Source organism: Palaemon carinicauda, chromosome 28, assembly GCF_036898095.1.
Source record: "Palaemon carinicauda isolate YSFRI2023 chromosome 28, ASM3689809v2, whole genome shotgun sequence".
NCBI classification, from domain to species: Eukaryota; Metazoa; Arthropoda; class Malacostraca; order Decapoda; family Palaemonidae; genus Palaemon; species Palaemon carinicauda.
This window is the reverse complement of record NC_090752.1, coordinates 43,933,169-43,958,168: the sequence shown is the minus strand read 5'-3', so window position 1 is coordinate 43,958,168 and position 25,000 is coordinate 43,933,169. Positions and strand designations below refer to the sequence as shown.

Sequence of the window (25,000 nt, the reverse complement as noted above, 5' to 3'; positions counted from 1 at the left end):
ATATCACAAGCTAAATTATCTCGCATCAATTTCACTTGATTTCATAAGATGGAATTTTGAATGGCTCAACCTCTTCAAGATTTCCTGGGAGTTTAGGATCCTCAGCTGTCTGAAAAGTAAAGAAAAACAATTTTTAAAAATATATTAAGCAACTGAAGGAAAATATAAAGCTGAGAGGAATGGGTAATAATACTAAAAGAAAATGTAAAATTAGACGAAAAGTAAATTCTACAATATAAGAGTGAATTTCTTATTAACAGAAGAGGATGTTGAATGAAATGGGAGTCATACCAAAATAAAAACTTTCTTAATGTATGAAAAATATATATCTTGCAGGATAGAGGCCTCATACTTAAAGAAGAGAGGATTCACAATAGATAAAAATTACTTCAATGTAAAAAGCAATAAATGGGGCTGAAAAATCTCTCTCTCTCTCTCTCTCTCTCTCTCTCTCTCTCTCTCTCTCTCTCTCTCTCTCTCTCTCTCTCTCTCTCTCTCTCTCTCTGTATAAATACAGTATATACTCACATATGTATAAATATATAAATATATATATATATATATATATATATATATATATATATATATATATATATATATATACCCATGTATGCATATACACACACACACACACACACACACACATATATATATATATATATATATATATATATATATATATATATATATATAATTTGTATATATGTGTATATACTGTATATTTATATATTATATATATATAAATTTATATATATATATATGTATGTATATATATATATATATATATATATATATATATATATATATATATATATATACATATATTCTGTGTATATGTGTCTATATATATACGTGTATATATATATATATATATATATATATATATATATATATATATATATATATATATACTGATAGTCAGATAGTTGAATAAATACACTTTTACTGAACGCTTGCATAAGAAGATTAAAGTGACGCAGCATCTACAGTACAATGGCTATTGAAGCCTATCAAGCACAACCACTTCATAAAAGTCAATTCATTAAACAAAACGCAAAAATATATGAATATAAAAACACCTTATTACAATGAAAATGATATGCATAAACATTTCATAACTTAAACTATTGAAAATCAATATAAAAAACCAAACCGAACAGGTTATTGCAAGGATAGAAAATAGAATAAATCTAAAATTGATTCAGTCGGGTTGAATTTCATGAGGTAAATTGTGTTTTTACTGTTTATCAAATAAACCACTCAAGTTCAAATAAAATGGATGAATAATTCATGTTGTCATCTACGCTTGGAGTCGAGTGTCAAGTTATTTTTCATTTTTATTTTCATGCCGGTTTTTTTTAATGGCTCTTTTATAGGATATACAAACATTGGTTTTGAAAAATAAAAGTTTTATTTTTTGGGAAAAATCAACTTTTTGTATTGCTATAACACACACAAACAAACATACACACATTTATACATATATACATATATATATATGCATATATATATATATATATATATATATATATATATATATATATATATATATATATATATATATATATATATATATATATATACACTCCACACACACACACCCACAAACACACACACACACATATATATATATATATATATATATATATATATATATATATATATATATATATATATATATATATATATATATATATATATATATATGTATATATATATATTTCAACATATCTAACATATTTTCCTAACTTTTCTCGTTTTGCCTAATATTTGTAAACGAAGTGAATAAATCATCATCGTTAAAGAATAAAAGCAATATAAATAGGCTACGCATTTAATCAATTCAATAGTGCAATCTGTTTGTTTACAAAAGCACTTGAATAATATCTGAATAGTTTTCAAAATACCAAATTACCATTATCATTTCTGTTACTACTACAACAACTATATCAATCATATCATTAGAATCAATGGCGATTTTAACTTCATTTTCGTAACTGAATAATCACCACACCCACATCCACACCCACGCCCACCCTTCTTTCTCTCTAACTGATTCCCATTAAAGAACTATTTTGGGCCTCTGGCTCACAGGTCAGAAATGGCCCCTCCATCTATTTTAATGATCAACCAGGATCAGGCATTAACTGGCGGGAGGTTGTTCGTCATTTGCTAGGCGATCCTTAATGTTAAGTATATTGTAAGTACAGTAAGTTGGGCGCACGGCCGTACATTCATACATGTGTGCATACACACATAAACATACATATAGTAAGTATATATATATATATATATATATATATATATATATATATATATATATATATATACATATATATATATATATATATATATATATATATATATATATATATATATATATATATATATATATATTCATATATATATACATATATATGTATATATATATTCATATATATATATATATACATATATATGTATATATATATATATATATATATATATATATATTTATTTATATTTATATATATATATATATATTAATATATATATATAATTTATATATATGTGTGTGTGTTTACTACCCAATAAGTTACTTTCATTATTAGGCCGAATAGATAGACTGCTAGAATTTAATTGACCAAGAGAGCAAGCAGGATTTAGAAACGGGTCTTCAACATATCCATGTAAATAACCAGTTAATGGTATGACATGCCACTAGTATGGCATATATAGACTATGAGAAAGCTTTTGATTCTGCCAAAACTTCAGCAGTAATGCAAGCCCTTCAAAGACAAGGAATCGATTAATCTCATGTTAGAACACTCGAAGATATCTAAAAAGGAAGTAGGCCTACAGCAATCCTAAGACCACATAAAGATAGTGAGAAAATTCCGATTGAAATTATTTGAATCGTGCCAAGAAGAAGAGTTTAAGAATTTAGACTGGGAAAATGAGGAATTAACATTAATGGGGAATACTTAACAACTCATGATTTACTGATGACATAGTTCTATTCAGTTTATCAACATAAGCTGGTTACAACTCAAAGATCCATAGGAAGAATTATGATAAGAATAACATTAAGAGACAGAAAAAGAGCAACATGGATAACAAAGCAAACTAAAGTTGAGGATATTCTAACATGTACGAAAAAGAAATGGACATGGGCAGGACATATGATGAGAATGACAGATAATAGATGAATATTAAGAATAACATAATGGGTCTTTAGAGTTTGTAAAAGAAGCAGAGAATGGAAAAGAAGGCGATAGATTAACGAACTAAGAAAGTATGAGGGTATGGACTGGCATTGGAAGCCCATAAACAGACACGAGTGGAAGGACATGTCTGAAGGCTTTGTCCTGCAGTGGACTAGTCACAAGAAAGGATGGCTCCAAATTTAACGATACATCAATCACTGTCTCGTTGATACTTCACCAGTAATCAATGATGAAACCACTATGCAGACACCTTCCGCGGTATTACCCGCTTCAGACACCTGCATTTACGGTGAGAATAAAACAAGTTAATCCCGGACACGAGAAGGAACTTGTTATTTGTTATTCTAATGCGATTCCATCATTTATTCCACGTTTGCAATAATCTGGTTTCTGGTTTGTCAATTGACGTGGCGAGTAGTACGATAACAGAAACACGAAATATTCAAGAATACTGCTAAATTTATTTTTCTGCCACGCGAATGTTTTATTTTGCAGGATGTTGCAAGTCAAATAGAACGTCTTAATACTACTACAAATAATAATAATAATAATAATAATAATAATAATAATAATAATAATAACACCACCACCAACAACTACAACAACAACTACAAATAATAATAATAATAATAATAATAATAATAATAATAATAATAATAACAATAATAATAATAACAATAATAATAATAATAACATCAACAACAACAAAACAATAATAATAATAATAATAATAATAATAATAATAATAATAATAATAATAAAATACCCTTCTCTTGCGATTACACGATTTATCTATAAATTTTTGAATATTCAGATTTTCAAATAAATAACATCCAACTATATTTCACTAAATTCTAACGAATCTATAAAGAAAAAAATCCCCAAAATTTCTAAATACAATTCACGTTTTATCCACTCCAGTTACCAAGTTCTATTCAGCCGTGTTAGAAAATCTTCTGCTTCTTCTTTCTATGCGGCCGCGTTAGAAAATCTTCTGCTTCTTCTTTCTATTCGGCCGCGTTAGAACATCTTCTGCTTCTTCTTTCTATTCGGCCGCGTTAGAACATCTTCTGCTTCTTCTTTCTATTCGGCCGCGTTAGAACATCTTCTGCTTCTTCTTTCTATTCGGCCGCGTTAGAACATCTTCTGCTTCTTCTTTCTATTCGGCCGCGTTAGAACATCTTCTGCTTCTTCTTTCTATTCGGCCGCGTTAGAACATCTTCTGCTTCTTCTTTCTATTCGGCCGCGTTAGAACATCTTCTGCTTCTTCTTTCTATTCGGCCGCGTTAGAACATCTTCTGCTTCTTCTTTCTATTCGGCCGCGTTAGAACATCGTCTGCTTCTTCTTTCTATTCGGCCGCGTTAGAACATCTTCTGCTTCTTCTTTCTATTCGGCCGCGTTAAAACACCTTCTGCTTCTTCTTTCTATTCGGCCGCGTTAGAACACCTTCTGCTTCTTCTTTCTATTCGGCCGCGTTAGAACACCTTCTGCTTCTTCTTTCTATTCGGCCGCGTTAGAACACCTTCTGCTTCTTCTTTCTATTCGGCCGCGTTAGAAAATCTTCTGCTTCTTCTTTCTATTCGGCCGCGTTAGAACATCTTCTGCTTCTTCTTTCTATTCGGCCGCGTTAGAAAATCTTCTGCTTCTTCTTTCTATTCGGCCGCGTTAGAACACCTTCTGCTTCTTCTTTCTATTCGGCCGCGTTAGAACATCTTCTGCTTCTTCTTTCTATTCGGCCGCGTTAGAAAATCTTCTGCTTCTTCTTTCTATTCGGCCGCGTTAGAACATCTTCTGCTTCTTCTTTCTATTCGGCCGCGTTAGAACATCTTCTGCTTCTTCTTTCTATTCGGCCGCGTTAGAACACCTTCTGCTTCTTCTTTCTATTCGGCCGCGTTAGAACATCTTCTGCTTCTTCTTTCTATTCGGCCGCGTTAGAAAATCTTCTGCTTCTTCTTTCTATTCGGCCGCGTTAGAACATCTTCTGCTTCTTCTTTCTATTCGGCCGCGTTAGAACATCTTCTGCTTCTTCTTTCTATTCGGCCGCGTTAGAACACCTTCTGCTTCTTCTTTCTATTCAGCCGCGTTAGAACATCTTCTGCTTCTTCTTTCTATTCGGCCGCGTTAGAAAATCTTCTGCTTCTTCTTTCTATTCAGCCGCGTTAGAACACCTTCTGCTTCTTCTTTCTATTCAGCCGCGTTAGAAAATCTTCTGCTTCTTCTTTCTATTCAGCCACGTTAGAAAATCTGCTTCTTCTTTCTATTCAGCCGCGTTAGAAAACATTCTGCTTCTTCTTTCTATTCAGCCGTGTTAGAAAATCTTCTGCTTCTTCTTTCTATTCAGCCGTGTTAGATCTTCTTCTGCTTCTTCTTTATATTCAGCCGCGTTAGAAAATCTTCTGCTTCTTCTTTCTATTCAGCCGTGTTAGAAAACATTCTGCTTCTTCTTTCTATTCAGCCGTGTTAGAACATCTTCTGCTTCTTCTTTCTATTCAGCCGTGTTAGAAAATCTTCTGCTTCTTTCTATTCAGCCGTGTTAGAACATCTTCTGCTTCTTCTTTCTATTCAGCCGTGTTAGGAAATCTTCTGCTTCTTCTCTCTATTAAGCCGTGTTAGAAAATCTTCTGCTTCTTCTTTCTATTCAGCCGTGTTAGAAAATCTTCTGCTTCTTCTTTCTATTCAGCCGTGTTAGAAAATCTTCTGCTTCTTCTCTCTATTCAGCCGCGTTAGAAAATCTGCTTCTTCTTTCTATTCAGCCGTGTTAGAAAATCTTCTGCTTCTTCTTTCTATTCAGCCGCGTTAGAAAATCTTCTGCTTCTTCTTTCTATTCAGCCGTGTTAGAAAATCTTCTGCTTCTTCTTTCTATTCAGCCGCGTTAGAACACCTTCTGCTTCTTCTTTCTATTCAGCCGCGTTAGAAAATCTTCTGCTTCTTCTTTCTATTCAGCCGCGTTAGAAAATCTTCTGCTTCTTCTTTCTATTCAGCCGTGTTAGAAAATCTTCTGCTTCTTTCTATTCAGCCGCGTTAGAAAATCTTCTGCTTCTTCTTTCTATTCAGCCGTGTTAGAAAATCTTCTGCTTCTTCTCTCTATTCAGCCGCGTTAGAACACCTTCTGCTTCTTCTTTCTATTCAACCGCGTTAGAACATCTTCTTCTTCTTTCTATTCAGCCGCGTTAGAAAACATTCTGCTTCTTCTTTCTATTCAGCCGCGTTAGAAAATCTTCTGCTTCTTCTTTCTATTCAGCCGCGTTAGAAAATCTTCTGCTTCTTCTTTCTATTCAGCCGTGTTAGAACATCTTCTGCTTCTTCTTTCTATTCAGCCGCGTTAGAAAACCTTCTGCTTCTTCTTTCTATTCAGCCGCGTTAGAAAATCTTCTTCTTCTTTCTATTCAGCCGCGTTAGAAAATCTTCTGCTTCTTCTTTCTATTCAGCCGCGTTAGAAAATCTTCTGCTTCTTCTTTCTATTCAGCCGCGTTAGAAAATCTTCTGCTTCTTCTTTCTATTCAGCCGCGTTAGAACATCTTCTGCTTCTTCTTTCTATTCAGCCGCGTTAGAAAACCTTCTGCTTCTTCTTTCTATTCAGCCGCGTTAGAAAATCTTCTTCTTCTTTCTATTCAGCCGCGTTAGAAAACATTCTGCTTCTTCTTTCTATTCAGCCGCGTTAGAACACCTTCTGCTTCTTCTTTCTATTCAGCCGTGTTAGAAAATCTTCTTCTTCTTTCTATTCAGCCGCGTTAGAAAACATTCTGCTTCTTCTTTCTATTCAGCCATGTTAGAAAATCTTCTGCTTCTTCTCTCTATTCAGCCGTGTTAGAAAATCTTCTGCTTCTTCTTTCTATTCAGCCGTGATAGAAAATCTTCTGCTTCTTCTCTCTATTCAGCCGCGTTAGAAAATCTTCTGCTTCTTCTTTCTATTCAGCCGTGTTAGAACATCTTCTGCTTCTTCTTTCTATTCAGCCGTGTTAGAAAATCTTCTGCTTCTTCTTTCTATTCAGCCGTGTTAGAACACCTTCTGCTTCTTCTTTCTATTCAGCCGCGTTAGAAAACCTTCTGCTTCTTCTTTCTATTCAGCCGCGTTAGAAAATCTTCTTCTTCTTTCTATTCAGCCGCGTTAGAAAACATTCTGCTTCTTCTTTCTATTCAGCCATGTTAGAAAATCTTCTGCTTCTTCTCTCTATTCAGCCGTGTTAGAAAATCTTCTGCTTCTTCTTTATATTCAGCCGCGTTAGAAAACATTCTGCTTCTTCTTTCTATTCAGCCGTGTTAGAACATCATCTGCTTCTTCTTTCTATTCAGCCGTGTTAGAACATCTTCTGCTTCTTCTTTCTATTCAGCCGTGTTAGAAAATCTTCTGCTTCTTTCTATTCAGCCGTGTTAGAACATCTTCTGCTTCTTCTTTCTATTCAGCCATGTTAAAAAATCTTCTGCTTCTTCTCTCTATTCAGCCGTGTTAGAAAATCTTCTGCTTCTTCTTTCTATTCAGCCGTGTTAGAAAATCTTCTGCTTCTTCTTTCTATTCAGCCGTGTTAGAAAATCTTCTGCTTCTTCTCTCTATTCAGCCGTGTTAGAAAATCTTCTGCTTCTTCTTTCTATTCAGCCGTGTTAGAAAATCTTCTGCTTCTTCTCTCTATTCAGCCGTGTTAGAAAATCTTCTGCTTCTTCTTTCTATTCAGCCGTGTTAGAAAATCTTCTGCTTCTTTCAATTTTCATAATGGAAGAAATGCCATATCTGTTTGTATGGATTTCTCTTTTTCTATATCAATTGGCTCCGAAATTATTTTCTTGTTTTTCATTTTCACTAAATCTAAAATTATTTTGTAGGACTTGGTCTAAATACTAATACTGGAATCAAACCACATTGGCTTTAGAGAAAAAAAGAAATATTATAAGTCCATTGTTCATCGTGTGCTTCACTCGTATTCAGCTTTTTTCTAATATATATATATATCTTTACAAAATGCCGAAAAGAAAGAAAATATTATACGATTTATGAAGTTTCAAATTTTTCCTTTGCATTTTATTTCGCAAAAAAAAAGAAAAAAAAAAAAAAAAGAAAAGATACCGAGGTAAGCTATGCCACTAACATTTACAGATCAGTATTTTTACCTCTTCAATATCTTTTTCTCTCTCTCTCTCTCTCTCTCTCTAAATCGCTCGTTTTCACAGAATGTCGTCCTAAAAAAAACATCAGAATTCTTTCTAAGTCACAAACATTTACCGATCTTTTTGCTTTCATTTCCTCATTTAGAGACATCTAAAAGCGTATTGAGTTTTTTTCTAATATATATATCTTTACAAAATGCCGAAAAAAAGGTAATATTATACGATTTATGAAGTTTCAAATATTTCCTTTGAATTTTATTTCGCATGAAAAAATAAAAAAAGAAAAAAAAAACGATCGTGAGGTAAGCTATGCCACCAACATTTACAGATCAGTATTTTCACCTCTTCAATATCTTTTTTTCTCTCTCTCTAAATCGTTCGTTTTCGCAGAATGTCGTCCTAAAAAAAAACATCAGAATTCTTTCTAAGTCACAAACATTTACCGATCTTTTTGCTTTCATTTCCTCATTTAGAGACATCTAAAAGCGTATTGAGTTTTTTTCTAATATATATATCTTTACAAAATGCCGAAAAAAAAGGTAATATTATACGATTTATGAAGTTTCAAATATTTCCTTTGAATTTTATTTCGCATGAAAAAATAAAAAAAGAAAAAAAAACGATCGTGAGGTAAGCTATGCCACCAACATTTACAGATCAGTATTTTCACCTCTTCAATATCTTTTTTTCTCTCTCTCTAAATCGTTCGTTTTCGCAGAATGTCGTCCTAAAAAAAAACATCAGAATTCTTTCTAAGTCACAAACATTTACCGATCTTTTTGCTTTCATTTCCTCATTTAGAGACATCTAAAAGCGTATTGAGTTTTTTTCTAATATATATATCTTTACAAAATGCCGAAAAAAAGGTAATATTATACGATTTATGAAGTTTCAAATATTTCCTTTGAATTTTATTTCGCATGAAAAAATAAAAAAAGAAAAAAAAAACGATCGTTAGGTAAGCTATGCCACCAACATTTACAGATCAGTATTTTTACCTCTTCAATATCTTTTTTCTCTCTCTCTCAATCGTTCGTTTCCACAGAATGTCGTCCTAAAAAAAAACATCAGAATTCTTTCTAAGTCACAAACATTTACCGATCTTTTTGCTTTCATTTCCTCATTTAGAGACATCTAAAAGCGTATTGAGTTTTTTCTAATATATATATATCTTTACAAAATGCCGAAAAAGGAATATTATACGATTTATGAAGTTTCAAATTTTTCCTTTGAATTTTATTTCGCATGAAATAAAAGAAAAAAACGATCGCGAGGTAAGCTATGCCACCAACATTTACAGATCAGTATTTTTACCTCTTCAATATCTTTTTTCTCTCTCTCTCAATCGTTCGTTTCCACAGAATGTCGTCCTAAAAAAAACATCAGAATTCTTTCTAAGTCACAAACATTTACCGATCTTTTTGCTTTCATTTCCTCATTTAGAGACATCTAAAAGCGTATTGAGTTTTTTCTAATATATATATATCTTTACAAAATGCCGAAAAAGGAATATTATACGATTTATGAAGTTTCAAATTTTTCCTTTGAATTTTATTTCGCATGAAATAAAAGAAAAAAAACGATCGCGAGGTAAGCTATGCCACCAACATTTACAGATCAGTATTTTTACCTCTTCAATATCTTTTTTCTCTCTCTCTCAATCGTTCGTTTCCACAGAATGTCGTCCTAAAAAAAACATCAGAATTCTTTCTAAGTCACAAACATTTACCGATCTTTTTGCTTTCATTTCCTCATTTAGAGACATCTAAAAGCGTATTGAGTTTTTTTCTAATATATATATCTTTACAAAATGCCGAAAAAAAGGTAATATTATACGATTTATGAAGTTTCAAATATTTCCTTTGAATTTTATTTCGCATGAAAAAATAAAAAAAGAAAAAAAAACGATCGTGAGGTAAGCTATGCCACCAACATTTACAGATCAGTATTTTTACCTCTTCAATATCTTTTTTCTCTCTCTCTCAATCGTTCGTTTCCACAGAATGTCGTCCTAAAAAAAACATCAGAATTCTTTCTAAGTCACAAACATTTACCGATCTTTTTGCTTTCATTTCCTCATTTAGAGACATCTAAAAGCGACGAGATTGCATTGTCTCCAAAATGTCAGCTTATTCTTCCAATTCTCCATTCCTTCTCTTTTTCTATTTTAAATTGGCCACAGAATAGACAACTTGCCATGATAGGTGAACTTAAGAAATAAGACCGAATGAAAAACTTTTAAAATCATCGTATCATTCTTTTATTGCTTTATCTGCTTCGCTTTCGAAATCTTTTTGTTTATATTTCTGTTCTTTTCCCGTTTTTTTCTTATCTGTATTTACTTTTTCTCATTATCTAATTTCATCTAATTTTTGTTTACTTTTCTATACCATAAACCTTTTTTTTTTTTTTTTTATACTTTTCCTTAGTATTCCACCAGTTTTCTATTTTGCTTATTTTTTTTTATTTCTTTTAACTCTACTTCGAAAGATTACTTCAAATAACCCTATCACCAATTCCAAAGAATCCGTCTCATTATCTCATTTCATTTATTTTTCTTACTTTTCTTTATTTTAATTTTTATAATTTTCTTAGTATTCCTCCTGCTTTCTATTTTGCTTATTTTCATATGTTTTTTTCTAATTCTTCTTCGAAAGATTACCTGAAATAACCCTAATACTAATTCCAAAGGCTCTGAAATGCCTCTTCTCTTCACTACAGTCTGCACCAAAGAATTGCTTTCCCTAGGCAACATCAGTCAGAGTTTAGATAAAGTTTTCAAAAGAGAACTTTGATATTACGGTTCTCAGAAGTAATTTCTCTCTCTCTCTCTCTCTCTCTCTCTCTCTCTCTCTCTCTCTCTCTATCTCTCTCTCATACGCTACTGTTTCTCTATTCTTTGAAGTAAAGCCGGATGATGCGACTAGTATTATGTGATAAAAAGAGAAAATCTTATAAGCCCTTTTAAGCGTCAAGCGATGGAGCTAAGATTAATCCAATGTAAGCCAGAACGCAGTGAAGTGTTCTATATCGCATTATAAAATGAATATAAGACACAATTCCTTCTATTACAATAGGAATCTTTGCCGTTTTATCCTCAACTCTTTTAGAGGCCTATAGCATCCCATAGGCCTAAGACCTCTAGAGGATTTTATTGATAGTTTATTTTAGTAATAACAGTAGTATCCTTTACTGATCTATTCCAGTATTGACAATATTAACAATACTATTAATATTACTATCATCATTTTGTTAATATCATTATTAATAATCATTATTGACATTTAAAATAACAATAACTATCATTATTGTTATTTCTACTGTCATATAGTATTATTAGAAGAAATAAAAGTAATATCATTGAAAAATATATTATCATTATTTCATTTACATTTATAACAGCAAAAGTAGACGCAGAACTAGTAGTAGCATCTCGAGTGTCCTTACATCCAATTACGTTCAATTTGAATACCGACTTACTCTATTTGATCAAGATGCCGCTGACATTTCGCTTTTATTCAATTTAACCAACATAGAAAGAGACAAAAATAAAGAGGAATTTCTTTGCTCTGGAATCTGAATGTCACACTTTGGTTGGTCGTGAATAATTTTGGTGGTGCCTCATTCTCTTCTTATAACTACTACTACTACTACTACTACTACTACTACTACTACTACTAATAATAATAATAATAATAATAATGACTCTCCCACCTATATAAATACTAATGATAGTGTTTTTCAAATGATAATATTCCAGTTTCATAATAACAATAATAATAATAATAATAATAATAATAATAATAATAATAATAATAATAATAATAATAACAATAATAATAATAATAATAATAATAATAATAATTATAATTATAATAATTGACAGTAATAACAATAATGTAAATAGTTTGTTTATCTGCTAGCATCAATCAAAGTTATCATAAACAAAGGATGCTCGGAAATATTTGGCGAAAACTGATAGAACATCCGAAACTGAAATTTTTTAATAATAATAATAATAATAATAATAATAATAATAATAATAATAATATATTATTATTATTATTATTATCACTATTATTATTATTATTATTTTTTATTATTATTACAATAATAATAATAATAATAATAATAATAATAATAATAATAATAATGATATGTACGTTATTATTATATGACTTGCTAATCTTTGGAGTATTAATTGTAATTATTTTTTTATAATCTGATTGTCTTAGAATAATTCACTTTTATTAGATTTTTGTAGACTATTATTGAAATTTACCAGATAGTAATCAACATGAAATTCCCCCCCCCCCTCCAGTACATTCAAGGAAAAGTTGCCATTGCAAAGAAATTAAAAAGATAATAATAAAGTAAAAATATATATATTTTTCATTGCATCATTGTCTTTGTTGAAGAGGACTACAAGAAAAGTTCCCTGTCTTTGTTATGCTTTCAGGTGGGTGTTTCTAACCCCTTACATCATCGTTAGTCGCTCCCTTTGATATTCCCCTCCCCCCAAAATCCTCCCCCTTTTCATCATACCCCCTTCCCATATACCACAGCCTTTGCCCAAACGCCCCCCTCCACGCCCCATCCCACCCTCTCCCTATTTCATTTTCGACTCGCTCCCTCCCATTCTTCTTCTGTCACGGGTGTCTCACCTCCGTCGCCCGGAGCTCTTCATTACTGCTCCATGTCAGGGGAGTCTTTACACCACCGAAGCCCCTAGCTCCAACAGCCCCCCACAAGACCCTCCTTGTGATTGCCTGAGGAACGAGGGGAGAGGGGAGGGGAAGGGGACCGACAACAGGAAGTAGATGAACGCCAGAAGAGGGATACACATTTTCACTATAATTCCTCGTCTTCTCCCCCCTCCCCCTTTTTTCTGGGGTCGCACCCTCTCTAGGGGAGAGAAAAAAATTTGCTTGAAAAGTCGGTTAGTTTTGTCTTCTCGGGGAGATGGGTCTTCTGAATATTCATGAGGGGGAAAGGCAATGCTTGTTTCTCCCTATCCTTATACCGGGTAAAGGCAAAAATTAAAAATGATTTCTAAGATTTCATAGGTCATTATATTTTTTATTTGCGGAAAATTGATATGAAAGAGAGAGAGAGAGAGAGAGAGAGAGAGAGAGAGAGAGAGAGAGAGAGAGAGAGAGAGAGAGAGAGAGAGAGAGAGGTAACAAAATGAATGTTCTTGATATGAGGGAGAGAGAGAGAGAGAGAGAGAGAGAGAGAGAGAGAGAGAGAGAGGAGAGAGAGAGAGAGAGAGAGAGAGAGAGAGAAGTAATAAAATGAATGTTCGAGAGAGAGAGAGAGAGAGAGAGAGAGCCTCCCTCACATCGTTATTACTGGCATTGTTATTCATATAAGTTATTAGGAATGTAAATTTGCAATTTGCTATTTTCAACGCTGTTCTGAATCCTCCCTCTCCTTTCTTTACTACCTCATCTTATGTTGTAATTATCTTATCATCACTTATTCCCCTTCCTTTCTTGATTACTTTGGTGTCGAGCTATTTACTCACATTCGCACAGTTTCATGTATTTTTTCTATTTCTTTAATTCATAGCTAAGAATTTTCAATTCGATGTGATATCCTGATATTTTTGTTTACTTTATAAAATGCGTTTTTATCATTTGATGTTCCAATTCAGTTATTCTTTTTTATTTCCATTTGTTGAGGACCTGACAAAGTAAATAAATAACAACCGAATACCAGGCAATTTTCTCTCTCACCCTCTTTATATATATATATATATATATATATATATATATATATATATATATATATATATATATATACATTATATATATATATATATATATATATATATATATATATATACACACACAATTATATACATACAGTATATATATATATGTATATATATACATATATATACTGTATATATATATATATATATATATATATATATATATATATATATATATATATATATACAAATACATATATATATACATAAATATATACTGTATATATATATATATATATATATATATATATATATATATATATATATATATATGAACTAAAATCTCATCATTATCTCATCCACATATGGCAGTCGAGTAGTCTCTCTTATAGTTTCATTTCTAATCGTGTCCTGCCATTCAACTCCCAATATCCTTCTGAGGGCTTTATTCTCAAATTTACTAAAACTATTGGAGATGTTTCATTGTCATACCTTAATTCATATCCATAGAGTAACACCGATCTCACTAAACTGATACATAGTCTGATTTTTAAATGTAATTGCAGGTGATTTGATTTCCAAATTTTACTTAACCTAGCCACTATCCGATTTGCATTTTTTAATCTTTCATTAAACTCTACTTCTAAGGACCCTGTATTGGAGACCATAGTTCCTAAATACTTAAATGATTCTACCTCATTAATCCTTTCTCCTTCCAATGATATTTCATCTCCCATTGCATGCTCCGTTCTCATCACCTTTGTCTTTTTTTCTATTTATCTTCAGCCCAACCTCGTGTGATATTTCCTGCATTCTAGTAAGCAAGCACTGCAAATCTTCCACAAGGCACTGGAAGAGTTGGAAGACCCAGGCCTACATGGCTGAGGACTATGAAGCGCGAAGTAGATGATAAATGGAGAAGTATTGAATTAAAAGCTCAAGACAGAGACGGCTGGCGAAATCTAACCGAGGCCCTTTGCGTCAATAGGCGTAGGAGGAGATGATGGTGATGATGATATATATATCCTCTTTATATATATATATATATGTATATATATATATATATATATATATATATATATATATATATATATATATATATATATATATATATATATATTAAAGAGAGAGAGAGAGAGAGAGAGAGAGAGAGAGAGAGAGAGAGAGAGAGAGAGAGAGAGAGAGAGAGAGAGAGAGAGAGAGAGAGAGAGAGAGAGATATTACAACAAAATTAGAGATGTATTCTCCAGCATTACATAAATTTCTATTAGATTAAAACAAAAGAAAAAATCTTGTTATAAAGAAGGTAACGGATGAATTTATCGGTTACGATATTATAATCTTTTTTATCTATTTTTGGGGGGGCTCATTCTGTAATGACTTTCTTATGCACTGAGCCTCATTAGCACCCGCAGTACGAGATTTCACTCATTACTGTTTTTGTTTAATGAAAATGCAATTATGGAATGCAAATTAATATTAAATGCGCTTTCGCATTTCTTGGAAATTACTGATGACACTTGACCGGAAAATCTCTAATTTATTTGGAATATTAATTTCAAATACCATTAATTGGTATTGATATTGCAAATCCTGTTCGTTGAAAAGAGTCGTTTTTTGTTATTTATGTTGTTATTTATGTTGTTATTTATGCCCGTCTCATTGTTTAGACTTTAGACCCAGAGGTTGTTAGAACTTTCTCACCTGGCCCGTTATAATCGCCTGGATAAATGTAGGCATCAGCTGTTCCAGACATCTTCATTAATTTAGCGCGTTCCGTCTTCATTAGTCGTCCCTTGTTATATTCAGACACCTGATCCTTAAATCTTTATCTGATTGATTCTTTATTCATCCGTCCCCCGAATGTTTATTCGCCTCTTCCTAACAGCATCTTTTCGCAGATCTTTACGTTTTCATTCTTCTTATTTTTAGGTCTTGGTCTAACTGTTCTATTTCAGTTGGGCAATTCTTTACATAATTGTTCTTCTTACATTACTGGCCTGTTCTTTACATCTCCGTTCATCCTCTTACGTCTTAATTCATATTCTCCTCATATTTTCCATAAAATGTTCCTACATCTTCATCAGTGTTTTCTACACATGTATACGCCAGTTCCTTACATCAAGAAAATGTTGATGAGGCTGTAATTCCAGAATAATAAGGATGACGATGGTGATAGAGGAGGAATGGTAGTAGGAGAGGAGGATAAGGAGGGTTGAGGGGGTTACCAACCATGGAATTTGGACACATGGTTCATTGCTGAGGCATTTCATGTGGGGGAAAATAACATTTCATGAGAGCTAAAGTCTTCTCAAGCAACTGCACACATTCATAAGAGAAAATTACAAAGTTTGGGCGATAATTTAAGAAATGTCTAACATAAAACAAGGAACTTGACGAGTTATACAAATTTTGTAAGAGAAAGTTATATGAACAATGAAAATATAAAATTAATCAGATCTAACGAGGGGGAAAAACATCATTATGAGAAAAGAATGATTTCAATCAGTTCTTAGCTTACAGTATAAAGTAATGTGCCCTAACTCCCTTACATGTAGATTTAGAGAACCAGGTGTTGTGGTAGAACTTCGTTCGTTCGCTTCTCTCTAGACTGCTAACCAACTAAAGATCTTTCAATACGTACATGAGCAAATACACACTCACACTTATAGATCCCTTATAATGGCAGGATTGAGTTGGTGCAACTTATAGCGACAGGTGGTTTGAGATAACCAGAAATACGCTAAATTCAAAACCGGGAGTCGAAAACTTGAGGGGTTAATGCAGATTAATTTACTGCTAAAATTGCAGAAGATGCTGAATAGAAAATGATACTAATAATAATAATAATAATAATAATAATAATAATAATAATAATAATAATAATAATAATATTATTATTATTATTATTATTATTATTATTATTATTATTATCATTATTATTAGCTAAGCTACAACCCTAGTTGTAAAAGCAGGATGCAATAAGCCCAATGGCTCCAACAAAGATATAGTTCTGATCATGGAAAAAGAAGCAGTAGCCGGTGTAGGCTATTATACGAAGCTTAGAGAGAGAGAGAGAGAGAGAGAGAGAGAGAGGAGAGAGAGAGAGAGAGAGAGAGAGAGAGAGAGAGAGAGAGACTAAAAGGATCTGAAGTATTCCTAATAAAATTGAGAGATGCAGGGATTACTTGGAAACCTAAAGATTTTAGATGCTTTCTCAGGTCTATTGGCACAGGGGCAGTAGCTTGAAACAGCTCCCCCACACCCCGTAATCTGAAACAGGTTTAAAGTTTCCGGTGGGGGGTAGCTTGAAACCGGGGGGTAGCCTTGAAACCTTTACACCAGCCGCTCTCGGTCCTAAAAAAATATTTTTTTTTTTCCGAGAGGTCCTTACTTATGGTGGTGGGATTGCTTGCATGAATATGTAAAAAAGGAAAAAAAAAAATTCTGGAATACGAAAACGTCACGATTTTTCTCAAAAGCGCATAATCCGAGAGCAGTCCGAAAAACAGATCAGTCTCCAAATTGTGATAATATTCCGAAGCCTCCCCAGGATTTCCCCTCGGATGAAAATGAAAAGGGAAGTGCTCCAGAATGGAGGTCTCTTAAAACGAAGATAAGAATCTTTAAAGGAAGAAATTTCATATCTATAATTTATGATGAAAATCATTTTATTAACCTAACTTGTTAACTCTTAAAATAAAAACATTCTTTCTGTAGTTTCATTAACCATATTTCAGATCTTCAAGACTTTACTACTGGATGCATCCTGAAAATTTAAAAAAAATTAAATTTATTCTTAAAGTAGTTTTATTAACCTAACTTTTTAAACTCTAAAATAAAAGTATTTTTATTGCAGTTTCATTAACCTATTTCAGATCAAGACTATACAACTAGATGCATGCTGGGAGCATCATAGATGATTCTAATATTTTTTTTTAAATAAAATTTATTCAGAGAGTAGTTTTAGTAACCTAACTTTTTAACTCTAAAATAAAAGTATTTCTATTGCAGTTTCATTAACTTATTTCAGATCTTCAAGACTTTACTACTGGATGCATTCTGGAACCATTATAGATGATACTGATATTTTTTGAAAATAAAATTTATTCTGAAAGTAGTTTTATTAGCCTAACTTTCTACCTCTAGAATAAAAGTATTTCTATTGCAGTTTTACTAACCTATTTCAGATTAAGACTACAACTAGATGCATCCTGGGACTATCACAGCTGATCCTGATATTTCTTTAAAAATGGAATTCATTCTGAGAGTAGTTTTATTAACCTAACTTTTCAACTTTAAAATAAAAGTATTTTTTACTGCAGTTTCATTAAACTATTTCAGATCTTCAAGACTGCAACTAGATGCATCCTAGGGACCATCACAGCTGATCCTGAAAACGGTTTCATTCTACCTCCCCCCTCCTGGTAATCTGAAACCGGGGGGGCGGGGGAAATAGCTTAAAACTGGGGGTAGGTTGAAACCTTTACACCAGGAGTTGTTGATGGCTTTGGTCTCATTCTGCAGATGGTACCGAACACTGCATGCATTCCATAGAAGTGTCTGTGAGGGAAAGTTTATTGTTTGCTAATCGCAAAGGTAGAGAACAAATTCCTCTCTTGCACGAGTTATTTCTTTTCATGCACACACACACACACACACATATATATATATATATATATATATATATATATATATATATATATATATATATATATATATACATATATATATGTATGTATATATATATTTTATATGAATATATATATTATATATATATATATATATATATATATATATATTATATATATATACTTATATATATACATACATACATATATATATATATATATATATATATATATATATATATATATATATATAGATATATATATATATATATATATATATATATATATATATATACATATATATATATATATATATATATATATATATATATATATATATATATATATATATATATATATATATATATATAATCACCGATAAGCGGTTGTGCCTAAATAAGTAAAGTACAAAAACAGAACAAACGCTTGTAACAACGTTCATCCAATAACTGAGAAACCCCTTGTGCAGAAAACATTTAGGCTACACAGCATTAGTAATTTCAAACACCTACACTAACAGTTCATCCCCTGCAAATAGTGATCATATACTTCAGTCTAGAAACTGCACTCAAGATAGCCTGGCTAAAAAAGGGCCTCTTCGTCTCAAATTTTTTGAGCAACCTTTAGCAAATAATTTCAATGTCTCCCTCTCAAGGTTCTCTCCGGTACAATTAAGAGCGGGCTTAATTTTCATGCCCTTCACAATACAAACTCCTTCGAGACAGGTCTGCGTGTTCTTTATAATGCATCTTCCATTTGCATTTTTCATCAAAGATCCACTATGAAATTTTTCTGTTTTAGTTTTCTTCCATATTAGAATTATTTTCACTTGGAATTTGTTCGTATTCATTCGCTAAATTTTCATATTTCAACTCTCATCTTTCCCTTAATGTTATCATCATCTTGTAAATCACAACATTGTGATAATAACTTTTAGTGCCGTCATGAAAGCAGCAGTGAAAATGGAGAAAACATACATGAATTGAAATTTTCCCCGTAAATATTGATGTTGGTATTGGCCAAAAATTTACAGAGCTCTCGCTCTCTTTCTCTCTCTCTCTCTCTCTCTCTCTCTCTCTCTCTCTCTCTCTCTCTCTCTCTCTCTCTCTCTCTCTCTCTCGTTAAAGATTTTCCCTTCCATATCTTGTTATTCTTTTTACTTCAACTTTTTTCTTCTTTTTCTTGTTTACATTTTATCTTTATATTTTTCTTTACATTCATTCTACTTTACCTTTAGTTATCATTCATTATTATCGCCTTTTTTTCAAATTCTAAATTTTTCCTTACTCTAGGATTCTCCCCGTCTCATCTTCAATCTTCCTTGCCTCCCTTCTTCCACAGATCCTTCTTATCTCTCTTCTCTTTCATTTTCCCCATCTTCCCCTCTTTCCTTCAAAACTGTTGTCCCCCTGTCATTTCGTCTCGGCGCTTTCTCAACTTCCACAAACACCGTTCCATTCCCTCATCCCGACCGTCCAATTCAATTAACATCTTACCCAACAAACACCTCTGAGATAGTCACTATATTCTCTAAATACCTTTCGTGTGCTTGACACTTTGCTTACAAAGATTATTTGCAAATATGACGATATCTTTTCATTTGATTCTTTTATTTTGTAATAATAATAATAATAATAATAATAATAATAATAATATTAATAATATCAATGATAATAATAATAATAATAATAAAAATAATAACAATAATAATATCAATAATAATATTAATGATAATAATAACAATAATAATAAAATAATAATACTCACCCCTATATAATAGAGAGCAAGTGTCTGGTTATATATATATATATATATATATATATATATATATATATATATATATATATATATACATATACATATATTATTACTTGCTAGGCTACAACCCTAGTTGGAAAAGCAGGATGCTTTTCCAACTAGGGGCTCCAACAGGGAAAATAGCCCAGTGAGGGAAGGAAACAAGGAAAAATTAAACATTTCAAGAACAGTAACAACATTAAAATAAATATTTCCAATATAAACTATAAAAACTTTAACAAAACAAGAGGAAGAGAAATAAGATAGAATAGTGTGCCTCGTGCAAGAGAATTCTAACCCAAGACAGTGGAAGACCATGGTACAGAGGTTATGGCACTACCCAAAACTAGAGAACAATGGTTTGATTTCGGAGTGTCCTTCTCCTAGAAGAGCTGCTTACCATAGCTAAAGAGTCTCTTCTACCCTTACCAAGAGGAAAGTAGCCACTGAACAATTACAGTGCAGTAGTTAACCCCTTGAGAGAAGAAGAATTGTTTGGTAATCTCGGTGCTGTCAGGTATATGAGGACACAAGAGGATATGTAAAGAATAGGCCATACTATTCAATGTATGTGTAGGAAAAGAAAAATGAACCGTAACAAGAGAGAAGGATAAAATGTAGTACAGTTTGGCCAGTTAAAGAACCCCATAACTCTTCAGCAATAGTATCTCAACGGATGAGATTATATGTATACATATATATATATACATATATGTATACATATGCATATATATACATATATATGTATATAAATTTATATATATATATATATATATATATTATATATATATATAGATATATATGTGTTATATATATATATATATATATATATATATATATATATATATATATATAGTCACGCTTATTTCTCCCCGTCCCTCGGGTAGAGGGAGAGAGGAAGTAGTCATACGCTGGTGATAGGGCAGAAATACGTGTGGGTGTGCTTGTATGTGCATATCTACTTAAATATTTAGCATTAATTTTTGACGGGTCACACACACTACTTATAATAATAATATTCTTCTTTTCAGCAGCACTGCAATTTGCCAGTAACTACGCCATTCTACATTTTCTGAGAGAATGTGAATATTCATCAAGAATTTTAAGTCTTTAACTTTAAAAGAATACATATAAACATTTACTGATGAATATCCACATCCTCTCTAAAAATAAGAATAGCCCAGTTACTGCCAAATTGCAGCACTGTTGAATATAAGAAAATTAGAACAATAGAAAAGGTGTCATAAGATTAATGCCAGAAGCAGCTATAGTCTTCACTCAAATATGCATTAAAGAAGATTTCCTACTGAAATAATAATAATAATAATAATAATAATAATAATAATAATAATAATAATAATAATAATAATAATAATAATAATTGTGACGGTCTCGAACTACAAAAAAAAAAAAAAAAATTGAGCTTCAATTTAGTTTATCATTATTAGAGTTATGGAGATTTACCACCCACACGAATCATATTTGACTCCTACACAGATGGTCCGAATAAATTAGGTAGATTATATAATATATATATATATATATATATATATATATATATATGTATATATATATATATATATATATATATAACATCGTTGATAAATATAAGTAAAAAATTAAAATACATAACAAATAGATATTCTAATTTTATCTATTAAACCTGTGCTTCATAAAATATTAAAATCTTAAAAACACAAAACAAAAAATACCCCGAATCACATAAAATGTCACCCAACATAAATCTTTATGTGTTTTAAAACAGTTCATCCGTAAAATCTATGTTGGATGGTTAAAATAGTGCCACACTCACTGCATTTGGGGACAGTATCATGAGGTGTGCACATTAAAAAGACATGGGCCAATTTCGTATGACCAATACGCCCTCTTGCTAAAATTACCTCTGTCCGACTATCTCTCCGGCATAATAATTCCCATAAGTAACAATTGGTTTTATTTGCTTTAATTAATTGTTATAAGATTCATTTGTCATTTTCCCGCAATGAAATGTCTCATGATGGTTACATAATCTTATTTCCTTTCCTCACTGGGCTATTTATCCCTGTTGGAGCCCCTGGGCTTATAGCATCTTGCTTTTCCAACTAGGGTTGTAGCTTGGATAGTAATAATAATAATAATAATAACGGGTAGTTTAATGTTCCTTCGTGATAAATCTATTGCTGGATTAGCAGAAGCATGGTCCTTTTCATTACTAGCAACCCCAACATGGTCTGGAATCGAACATATTTCAATATTCACCTCGATGGAATAAATTTAAGGAACCGTATAATTTCTAATACTAGTTCCTTCCTATGCGTGTAACCTTTAAAGGGCCTCTAATAATCCTGGTGCATTTGGCCAAACAGCACCGGGTCACAAGAGACCTGAAAGCTAAAAGAGTATGTAGTAGTTAAGAATGAAAATTCACACCTAAACCCTATGAAATACACATACAAACACACACACACACCACGCAGATTACCCGGATTGTACCTCCTTGCGGGGGCTCGATAAGTTCTGTGTGTGTGTGTGTGTATTTCACAGGTTTTAGAGATTTTTTATTTACAAAAATGAACCAATATACTGCGCACCTCAAGACACCTTCATTTTGTATTAGGGTCGTCCATTTAAGAGAGCTTTCATTCACACTACTGGTTTGTATTCTATTAGAATCAGATCTGATGTAACCAATACAAAACAAACTCAAAGAGACGCTTAACATTCCAAAGTGATGCACCATTACGCAAAAGCACTCTTTGGCAGTCCACTCTCCTCTTTACCGGTTTTAGTTTTAAATCATGAAGTTTTTTAGTCAAGTGCTCGTCTCTATAGGTTGTACTCTAGCTTCAGGCGATAAGCCCAGGAGACCATATATATATATATATATATATATATATATATATATATATATATATATATATATATATATATATATATACATATATATATATATAAATATATATATATATATATATATATATATATATATATATACATATATAATATATATATGTGTGTGTGTGTGTGTGTGTGTACATATATGTGTGTATATATATATATATATATATATATATATATATGTATATATATATATATATATATATATATATATATATATATATATATATTATATATATACAAACACACATGCATGCATACACACACACACACATATCTATATATATATATATATATATATATATATATATATATATATATATATATATATATATGTATATATATATAATATATATCATATAAACACATTACACACATACGTATATTTGTATGCATGTATATATATACACACACATATATATATGTGTATATATATATATGTTGTGTGTGTGTGTGTATATATATATATATATATATATATATATATATATATATATATATATATATATGAGGAGAGAGAGAGAGAGAGAGGAGAGAGAGAGAGAGAGAGGAGAGAGAGAGAGAGAGAGAGAGAGAGAGAGAGAGAGAGAGAGAGTGTGTTTTAATTTGGTTGAAGTAAGCCTTAAAATTTGATTGTTTGTCCCTTTCCCTAACGTTCTTTCGTTTCGACCTCCCCCACTCCCCCTCCATACCATAGGTAAATAAGGAAAACTACTTAAGAGGCTACACATAAATGTGCAGATATCAAATTGTCATATTCATCTAGTTTAACTCTCTGACATGTTCTGTTGATGTTTGGGATTCATGTTAAAGGGTCTTGGGATTAAAATTCTCACGATGACAACAACAAGACCTTATCGAGAAGTTCCGTCTCTCGAGGTGTTCCCAAGGGCCGTAATATAGCAAACAAATTTCAACAATAGGGAATAGGAAATTAGAATACTGCACAAGGGCTTTCTGTATCACTGAGCATTGAAGCAAACGCTACTGGAAAAGAAAATAACAACAATTGCTGCAATTAATTTCGTATTATACCGAGTCAAAGGGGAAATGTTATCCGATTAGTGCAATTAATGTATTATCAGTTGTTTCTACATCCAGTCATTTGTAAATATTAGCATTAATTGACTACCCAAACTCATTTCATTCAGGGTCCTGCCTTGATCGACTGGTCGAACGAAGCCTTGCCTACCGACAACCATAATCTTATTACGAAGTCAGCCCCCCAACGGCCCCCCCCCCCCCCCAAAAAAAAAAAAACGTAATGATTTAATGAATACCCCCGCTCTCTCTCTCTCTCTCTCTCTCTCTCTCTCTCTCTCTCTCTCTCTCTCTCTCTCTCTCTCTCTGTCCGGCCTGATAATCTATTTACAAAACTAATATAGTTTAAGATAACCATCTCTCTCTCTCTCTCTCTCTCTCTCTCTCTCTCTCTCTCTCTCTCTCTCTCTCTCTCTGTCAGGCCTGATAATATATTTACAAAACTAATATAGTTTAAGATAACCATCTCTCTCTCTCTCTCTCTCTCTCTCTCTCTCTCTCTCTCTCTCTCTCTCTCTCTCTCTCTCTCTCTCTCTCGCTTTCTCCAAGGCATCAGTGATGATCTATTCAGAAAAATAATAATGGTTGGGATAACCCACCTCTCTCTCTC

The 25,000-nt window shown here is 31.9% G+C and overlaps 1 protein-coding gene across 1 annotated transcript in view; it reads right to left on the bottom strand.

Moving 5' to 3' along the window:
• The window catches only part of LOC137621539 (uncharacterized), a 162,059-nt gene that overhangs the window by 110,706 nt on the left and 26,353 nt on the right, over nucleotides 1–25,000 (bottom strand). The window contains exon 2 of the mRNA XM_068351914.1: nucleotides 1–109. This exon is cut by the window's left edge and continues 347 nt beyond it. The gene's annotated coding sequence lies outside the window, so the exon portion shown is untranslated. The remainder of the gene's footprint in view (nucleotides 110–25,000) is intronic.